We start from the raw sequence: 10,154 nt of genomic DNA, 5'->3' as shown, positions 1-10,154 counted from the left end.
GAGGATACCACTCTTAACACCAACTCGAATGCTGCTAGCTATAGAAAAAAAAAGCAAAAACAAAAATACAAGAAAAACAGATCAAAACGAGAACCATTTCTAGTTTTAGTGCCAGCAGAATTCTTTTGATATTCATCAATCACGTATGTTAATCATCGTTCGGCGATTCCCGCCTTCGCCAACCATTCACCGACTTCGAGAAGTCCAGCATTATATATATGCCGAGAGAAAGAGACAGGGAGAGAGAGAGAGAGAGAGAGAGAGAGAGAGAGAGAGAGAGAGAGAGAGAGAGAGAGAGAGAGAGAGAGAGAGAGAGAGAGAGAGAGAGAAAGCGAAAGCGTAACGCTTCACTGAATCTTTTGTAAACTGACCGTTGCAAAAGATGATCATTCACTTATACGTTTTACAACTCGTTTGGACTCAATCACAAATACTAGTCTTTTATTGTTTTCTATTTCTTTCTTTCTCGTCTTCTATTTCTCTTTCTCTCTTCCTTCCCCTTTTCTCTCAGATTCTATTCCCCATTATTAATAAAACAGCGGATTGGTTAAGTGAGGAGAACAGCAGAATCTGAAGTGCCACGGATGAAATGCCTTGTGTTATTTAAATACGTTCTGAGTTCAAATCTCGCTGTGGTTCACTCTGTCACTCTTCAGAGACCGATTAAATAAGAATCATTCATGTATTGAAGTTGAATTAATCGACTGTTACCTCTTCCAAAATATCTGCTTTTGTATCTATGTTAGAAATCCTCATTTTGACTGAACGTATATACTTGAAAAGGCGGTGAATTAGCACAGCTATTTGAGCATCGGACAGAATGCCCTGTAATATTTCTTCTGGCATTCTGCGCTCTGAGTTAAAATTCTGCGAGATAAAAGGGCGCAGGAGTGGCTGTGTGGTAAGTAGCTTGCTTACCAACCACATGGTTCCGGGTTCAGTCCAACTGCGTGACACCTTTGGCAAGTGTCTTCTACTATAGCCAGGGCCGACCAAAGCCTTGTGAGTGGATTTGGTAGACGGAAACTGAAAGAAGCCCGTCGTATATATGTATATATATATATGTATGTGTGTTTGTGTGTCTGTGTTTGTCCCCCCCCCACCGTCGCTTGACAACCGATGCTGGTGTGTTTACGTCCCCGTAACTTAGCAGTTCGGCAAAAAGAGCCCGATGTAATAAGTACTAGGCTTCCAAAGAATAAGTCCTGGGGTCGATTAGCTCGACTAAAGGCGGTGCTCCAGCATGGCCACAGTCAAATGACTGAAACAAGTAAAAGAGTAAAAGAAAAAAGAGTATGTCATTCATTGTTTAGCGGTTGAAATATAAAGTATTGATACTAGTCCAGGGCGGGGGATTAGCATAATTATGAGAGCATCGTGCGATATGTTCTTGCATTTCTGAGTTGAAATCCCGTATAGGTACCTGCGATCATAGCTAATCACCTAATTGTGAAAGCAAGCCCTCCAAATAACCGCCTCGCCATTGTCCAAGTGTGGGCAGGTAGGCCTTTTATAGAATTAACGATTTTATACCAATGTAAAAATAATTTTAGTAAATAATGACATAAAAACTTTGGAAGAAGATGATGTCGATAAAATCAGCCACTTCGTTTGATTAAAATATTTAGTTGGCTTAGTCTCAAGGAAGGAGATACACCAATGCCCTTCATTAATTCTTTGAAACGAGTCAGATCGATACAGTCAATGTTTTTACCCGAACATCGCAAGTTAACAGCTGCAATGAATGAATGAATGAATGAATGAATATGTAGAAGAAGGAAATTCCAGAGAATGGACGTTCTGGGGGAGAAAGATTTTGGATTAGTGGTTAGTGAGGGCCTTGCAGGTAGACACAATATAGATAAGTGGAGCAGTAACGAGGAACTAGAGTGTGTCTGAGTAGATGTGATAGGAGATCAGTCAGTTTTCACGTCCAGTGGCCGCTGTAGTAGCGGTAGAAATGGAAACGGAGAGGAAGTAGCACATCAGTGGCTTAAAAGTTAGACAGTGTTGGTAAGCAACTCCATACCAATCAGTCAAGTGCCCTTTTTTTTAATACGGTATAGAATGTATAGGAAGCAGTAGCACTATTCTAAACATAGCAGTAGTAATAGCAGCAGCAGTAGCAGCTGTAGTAGTAGTAGTAGTAGTAGTTCACTATAAGGATCACTTAAACTTTGGATCATATTATTCAACCTTTGACAGATGAAAGGCAAAACGAACATTGGCGACATTTGAATTTAGAATATAGAGGAACGCAATGAAATACCGCAAAGCATTTAATCTATCATTGTACCGTTTCTACCAATTCCATTGCCCTATTTTCATAGTAGAACAATTATTTATAACAGACATATGGCTTCAAATTTCGGAGGTAGGATAGAAATCATTCGATTAAGTCGATCCCTGTACGTGATTTTGTTGAACTCCTGAAGGACAAAAACTAAAATTAACCGCGATGGGATCTGAACTCGGAACGTAAAAGAACGAGACTAAATACTGCATAGCATTTCGTCATTTATTCTACTGATTTTGCTATCCATTATCATCAAGATAAATATTAAATAGTTGCAAGACCAGCAGAGAAGAACTACAGTCTCGGCAAAAGAAGTTTGTCACCCATCTGCGAAGTCATTTTTACAACCTTTTACTTTACCCACGTAGCTAACCCCTCTTGGAAAACTATGCCTGTTACACAGTCACATTGCAAACTTTCCCAAGTATTTGACAATGTTTTTAAGGGAACATTATAATGATAAAGTTTTTATTGATGAAAAAATGTGTATTCTCAACTGGATTGTGTATATGTGATCGAATAAATCTGGATATGTCAATGATATATATTTTGGAAATTCCAATTCTGTGACAAAACATATACTCTAATTCTTAAGTAGATAACATGAGTTGTACTTAATTACAGGAATGTCTGTAAGTCAGTCAAAGAAAGCCTTTCTTCTATAGACACAAGGACTGAAATTTTGAGAAAAGAGGATAGTCAATTATGTCGACCATATTATTCAACTTTGGATCATATTATTCAACTTTGGATCATATTATTCAACTTTGGATCATATTATTCAACCTTTGACAGATGAAAGGCAAAACGAACATTGGCGACATTTGAATTTGAATATAGAGGAACGCAATGAAATACCGCAAAGCATTAAATCTATCATTGTACCGTTTCTACCAATTCCATTGCCCTATTTTCATAGAGGAACAATTATTTATAAAAGACATATGGCAACAGATATATTTATAACAGACATATGGCTCGACTAGAACTTAGTTCAACGATCCCGTAAGATGAAAAGCAGAGTCGAGCTCGGTGAATTTGAACTCAGAACTTAAAGATGGACGAAATACCACTAGTCATTTTGTCCGGTTTGCTAACTATTCTGCCTGCTTGCCGCCTTAATTCAATCAAAGAAATGAAAACCGATAACTTTCTGATCATTATCTGCTCGACCAATACAGAAAATAAACATTTGATACCAAATTAGCGAAGGATAGAGATAAGAAGCAGTAGGTTTAAGAACTTTGTCGTCTTATTTTTTCAGGGTCGATAAAATTGGGACACTGGTAAAGTAATTGGGCGGAATTAATCAATTGCGCCGTTCTTCACTATAAGTAGCTATGTGGCAATGTCAGAAAGCTGATGAAGGCTAGCAGGTAGAAACTTCGAAGTTACTGTCACCATTCTTCTTGTAAGATTATTGAAACTATGTTCTCTACGAAAGGTATTGGATGATTTTTCAATTTAATGTAAAACTGTTTTTATCACAATTCAACATCACACGCGTGCGCACGTATATACATGAGACGGGAAAATGTCTTGCAGCATTTTGTTGCGGACTGTTACGTTACGAGTTCAAATTCTACCGAGGTTTCAACTTTGTCTTTTATTCTTACGAGTTCAATAAAATATTGATCAGTCGATATATTCGACTACATTCATTCATAAAATTTTCGGTTTTGTGCTTCTGTTAGAAATTAACATTATTGGTTAAGTAGAAAGTGGTGCATCGGAGAATCGATACTTCGTGGGACAACACGTGGTACATCTCGTCTCTTTATAAGTTTGAGTTCGAATCCTGCCGATGTCGACTTTGTCTTTCATTATTTCGAAGTCGACGAAATAAGTATCCATGAAATATCAGGGCTGATATTAGTAACTATACTTTCTCCCAAATTTGTGATTTAACAGAAATCAATTGGTGAAAATAATGGGTGGTGTATAGCAGAAACGACAGAGTACTGAACTAAATGTTCTGTAGTATTTAGTTATACCCTTTTACGTTCTGGGTTCAAACCCTAATAGATCGATTTTCATCTCAGAGAGCCGATAAAATTAAATATTAGTGAAGTAATTAAATTAAAGTAAATTGACTGATACTAGTTCTCTTTCCAAAAGTCGTTGCCTTGTGTCATTGTACGTAATGATTGTTAAAATACGAAGCAGCGAATTAACGGAGTTAGAGAATTGGATAAAACGTTTCGTGGGATTTGTTCTTCACTCTCAGTTCAAATCATACCGAAGTCAACCATATCTTTCATCCTTTCAGAGTCAATAAAAATTTAACTGTCCAGTCTAGAGTAGTGAGCGGGTGGATCTGTTTGATCGTCGGACAAGATGCCTTGCAGTATCTGTTCCACCTCTTTGCGATCTTGTAGCAATGCCTGCGACGCCACCGGTGCCAAGCTTTATTCGCTTTGTCTTGCCTTGCTTTCCTTTGGACAACATCGGTAGCGTAGAAAGAAAAGATTTGCATGCATAGAAAACAGCTAATCTTTCACAAAACTGAACCCTGACAAGGCCTGTGCATATAGGTGCAAATACAATAACAAACGGAAGCCTTATTTGTTAAAATATTCGACTTATTGTCCCCTAACTAGTCATGCTACTGCCAGGAAAACATAGATAGTAAATATATTAACTCTTCAAAACATTTCCATAAATTTGTCGTAAACGTCCAAGCTTGTTTTCAAAATTTAGTTGGCCCTTGTTTCATACGTTCTGAGTATTATAGAGCTTTCCTTTCCTAAGTCCGAAGTTATTCTGGTGGTTGAAAAAAATGGGAATATGTATCATATATGATGTCTGGACGCCCGGAAAATATGACCTGTATATCACATGTGAAACACAGGATAGGCAATGGGTTAAATTAGACACCAGAAAGAATTGCGCTAAAATTACAAACGCTGCTGTGAATGTGCAATAAAAGAAAACCCACAAATTCATTGTCTTTAAGCTAGCACCTGTCGTATGTTTACACAACATGCAGGTGTTCTTCTGCAGTGATACACTTGATAGATCGAAATTCAGGCAGCAACTTATCTCATACGAAATGGGAAACAAACCTAGCAATTTGAAAAGAAATGTTTTGTCTGGTTATTTCTAAAGTAACGAAAACACGTTTGACGATTGCAACCAAATAGTTTTAAGTATGGCAAGAAAAAGGTTTAGGGTTTTTTTTTCTACTTTTAAGTTCGTCTAGGTGCAATAACAAGCGCAATTCAAAGCATTTATGACAGTTCCAGCCTCAAAAGTAAGGTGTTGTGTGACGTAATGCATATACAATCACTTGTGTTTAACTATTTAACTATATTACTACTTGGTATTATTTACAAGCGGAAAAAATATTGTCTCGGGCCAAATTTACTCACACACACACACACACACACACACACACACACACACACACACACACACACACACACACACACACACACGGGTATGTATATATATATGTGTGTGTGTGTGTGTGAGTGTGTGTGTGCATATATATACACGTTCACGCATTTGTGTATATATACGGGCACACACACAAAGTACATATGTATATACATATATGTGTGTGTGTGTGTGTATGTGTTTATGTGTATTTGCTTGTGTGTGTGTGTGAGTGTGTGTGTGTGTGTGTGTGAGTGTGTGTGTTCATATATATACACATTCATGCATTTGTGTATATATACGGGCACACACACAAAGTACATATGTATATAAATATATGTGTGTGTGTGTGTGTGTGTATGTGTATTTGCTTGTGTGTGTGTGAGTGTGTGTGTGTGTGTGTGTGTATGCATATAAATCTATCTCCCTGATGTCTAAAAAAAGATGACATATTAGATAATGTTGATTGAAATAAACTAAATCGGTTAAGAGAGAATGGTTACAGCTGGAATGCCTTTGATCAAGGGACTACTTGGAATGAATAATATCAGCAATAAGTACGAGCTCCATAGTCCATTGAGTGCAAGATGCAATACTGAAAGCCTAGTAAGCTTGTAATTTTGATTCTTCATCTATGTTTCCTGTCTTAAGAATCTGAATTCAGCATTGCAAGCTAACGAAATATTTGTAAAATTGTGGTAGCCTTATTAATTATACCTCCTGATGATACCCCGTTACTATTCGTGGGTTACACTAACCTGCTGTATTCAGTTACTAACAGTCAGTTAAACCATCCTGTTGTCTTTAGTTACCAGGAGTGAGAGAAACTATCCTGTTGTATCTGGTTAACAACAATCAATTTAAACCATCATGTGTCAATTAAACCAGTTATGACTTAAGTTATATACTCTTTTACTCTTTCACTCTTTTACTTGTTTCAGGCATTTGACTGCGGCCATGCTGGAGCACCGCCTTTAGTCGAGCAAATTGACCCCAGGACTTATTCTTTGGAAGCCTAGTACTTATTCTATCGGTCTCTTTTTGCCGAACCGCTAAGTTACGGGGACGTAAACACACCAGCATCGGTTGTCAAGCGATGTTGGGGGGACAGACACAGACACACAAACATATACACATACATATATATATATATATACATATATATGACAGGCTTCTTTCAGTTTCTGTCTACCAAATCCACTCACAAGGCTTTGGTCGGCCCGAGGCTATAGTAGAAGATACTTGCCCAAGGTGCCACGCAGTGGGAATGAACCCGGAACCATGTGGTTGGTAAGCAAGCTACTTACCACACAGCCACTCCTGCGCCTGTATATTAACCGGTTACTCTTAGGTACGCGTTCAAACTATTCCTTTTTCTGTTCCAAGTTCATACCTATAATGTTGATGCCTACAGCGTTGATTTGATGGAGAGAATGAGGTAATGAGTGGCACGAACATTTGATCACTATAAACAAATCATTTGTGCAGGTCGTTCGGCAAAAGCTGAACGCTCATACGTCGTCTTCGACGGGAGATTCCATCTTATGCGTGTGTGTGTGTGTGATGGACTTTATCCTTTATCTGTGGAGTAATAAGGCTACAAAAAGTTTCAAATAATTTCCAAGACAACCACATAGAAACGTTGTTACTCGTCTCCACTTTGGATGAGAATACACGAAGTTACACGAAACAACACGGGATTCTGAATAAATAGATATACAAATCATGATCTGTATATTTGTATATTCATTTATTCAGAAATCCCGTACTACTTCGTGCGACTTCGTGCGACTTCGTGCGACTTCGTATATTTTCATTTAAAATGGACACGAGTACCAATGTTCCCATGTAGCAGTTCAAAAATTGCAAAGAGATTCCTCTTTATACGAAACCATTGGCAGTCTTGTTAACCTGCATATAAAATATGTATGTATACACGCGCGCGCACACATACACACATACGTACATACATTCATACATACTTATATAGTTATTTATTCTTTTATTATTTTTATTTCTTTCAGTCATTTGACCGCGGCTACGCTGGAGCACCGTCTTTAGTCGAACAAATAGACTCCAGGACTAATTCTTTCTAAACTTAGTACTTATTCTACCAGTCTCTTTTTACCGAACCGCTAAATTACGGGGACGTAAACACACCAACATCGGTTGACAAGCGATGTGGGGGGACAAACACAGATACACACACATATACGACAGGCTTCTTTCAGTTTCCGTCTATCAAATCCACTCACAAGGCTTTGGTCGGCCAGAGGCTATAGCAGAAGACACTTGCCCAAGGTGCCACGCAGGGGAACTGAACATGGAACTATGTGGTTGGTAAGCAAGCTACTTACCACACAGCCACGCCTGATGTATGTATGTATTTCTGTATGTGGTTTAGGCCCAGTATCTTCCACTACAGCCTCGGGTCGACGAAAAACCTTGTGAGTAGATGTACGTACATAGATACATGCATACATACATACATACATACATACATACATACATACATACATACACACATACATACATACGTGCATACATACATATATATGCATATACATTAAGGTCTTTGGAAAATTATGTAATACACCATTAAACTTCTTAATTCATTTAACAGTAAGGTTAAATTTAATTTCATTTAATTGGCAGTTGTAATAGCAGATTTTTATAAATTCACAAATGAATGACTTCAGTCAATGAATACAGCAATAAATAAATACAAACGATATATCTAGATATCAATGCACATTTCGATTCGTTTCACACATTCGTAATTATATACAAAGATGAACATTGTGGTTGAATGCAAATTTTAATATCATTTGAAATTTTTACGATATCTTTAACTTTGATGGAAACAGTGCTGTAATTAGACGAATATATATATTTTCTCTCTATCTTGGTAAGACAGTATTTTTTCAGTTGTATTTAAACGTGCTCGCTTCGTTTCTCTTGTACGTTTTAGTCACTTTGTATTCAATCCTTCGCGATTGACTGATATTTATATTAAAGATTCACAGGAATGTATCTTTCTATAGCACCTGAAGAAGCTAGTGGTCGCAAAAGCATATAGGTGTCCCGGAAGTTTACGGTAACGTAAATATGTGTACTCTTTCTATACATGGGTATAGTTGAGATTTATTCTTTCCGTTAACTCATTTCGTATAAACATTGGTCATTTCGCATTTAGCAATGCCACCACCGCTGTTGGACGATTTCCGCCTGCTACTGATATATTTGTGTGTTTTTAACACTTTACGTCTTAGAGCTGCTATCTCAGTACGAATACCGCAGTTAACTAGGCTTTCAATGACGCTTATGCTTTACTGTGGTACACAGATTGAAATTTCTATATCATTTCTATGAGTAAATGCCTCGATTACATGAAATAAGATATGTCTTGTGAAGTTCGTATGTATTTAGCTATCACTTAATTTGGTCCTAAGCATTTAAGATATGACTCGTTGTAGTAAAAATATTCCCAACATTATCCGTCATACGACAGCGATGAAACAGTAAATTTTGAAAATTGTATAGAGGCAAGCAGATGCGTAATAAAATATGTTGAGAAAGTTATAGGGAAATAGTAATTGTAAGAGGAGAAGGTCGAGGATGTGAATTATTATTTGTAATTGCATAACGGGGGAGGGACGTAATGACAGTAGAATACGGAGAGAGAAGGAAGGAAGAAGAGAAAGAGGGGGAGAGAGAGCGAGGAGGAGAGAGAGCGAGGAGGAGAGAGAGTGTGTAAGGAAGTAATTTCACGTAAGGTAACACGGCCAAGCAATCAGTAATGTAGTAAATAAATAGCCACGTATTAAATATTACGTTCCCTTTACCTTATGTCATAGACGCTTTCTCTCCCTCTTTCTGTTTCACTCTTCGACTCATCCTCTTTTTCTTTCTTTCTCCTCTCTTTCCCTTCAACTAATCACGTGAAAACGTTACAATTACATTCCCTCTACCATACGTCATGGACGCTTCTCTCTCCCTCTTTTTCTTTCTTTTTCTTTTCTTCCTCCCTCTTTTTCTCTAATAACGTGAAAGTGTTACCGACGGGCTAAGTATCGTAATGACAAGCAGAATTATAATAAGATTTGAAAATCAATGCATTGACAGACTCGGTAGAGTGGTGGCTATGACGCCTTACTATATTTTTTGCATTCTTCTATGTTCTAAGTCTACATCTCATCGATATTATTAAAATAGGTACCAATTAAGTACTAAAACCCTTTTAGTAGATATTGTTCTATTACCAAATTTGTAGTACTGCGCCTTTTAAAAAAATGTTTTTAGTGTTTTAATCGAGTTCAAATTATTGTCAAGGTCAACACTACGTTTCATCCTTTTGGTGGGGGTGGGGGAGTGTCAATAAAATAAATTACAACTTCAATCTCCTAATATAATAATGAGCATAGTGTTTTTATATATTTGTATACATACATACATGATATATATATATATATATATATAT

Source organism: Octopus bimaculoides, chromosome 2 (assembly GCF_001194135.2).
Source record: "Octopus bimaculoides isolate UCB-OBI-ISO-001 chromosome 2, ASM119413v2, whole genome shotgun sequence".
In the NCBI taxonomy this organism is placed as follows: domain Eukaryota; kingdom Metazoa; phylum Mollusca; class Cephalopoda; order Octopoda; family Octopodidae; genus Octopus; species Octopus bimaculoides.
Note: the sequence above shows the minus strand (reverse complement) of the source record.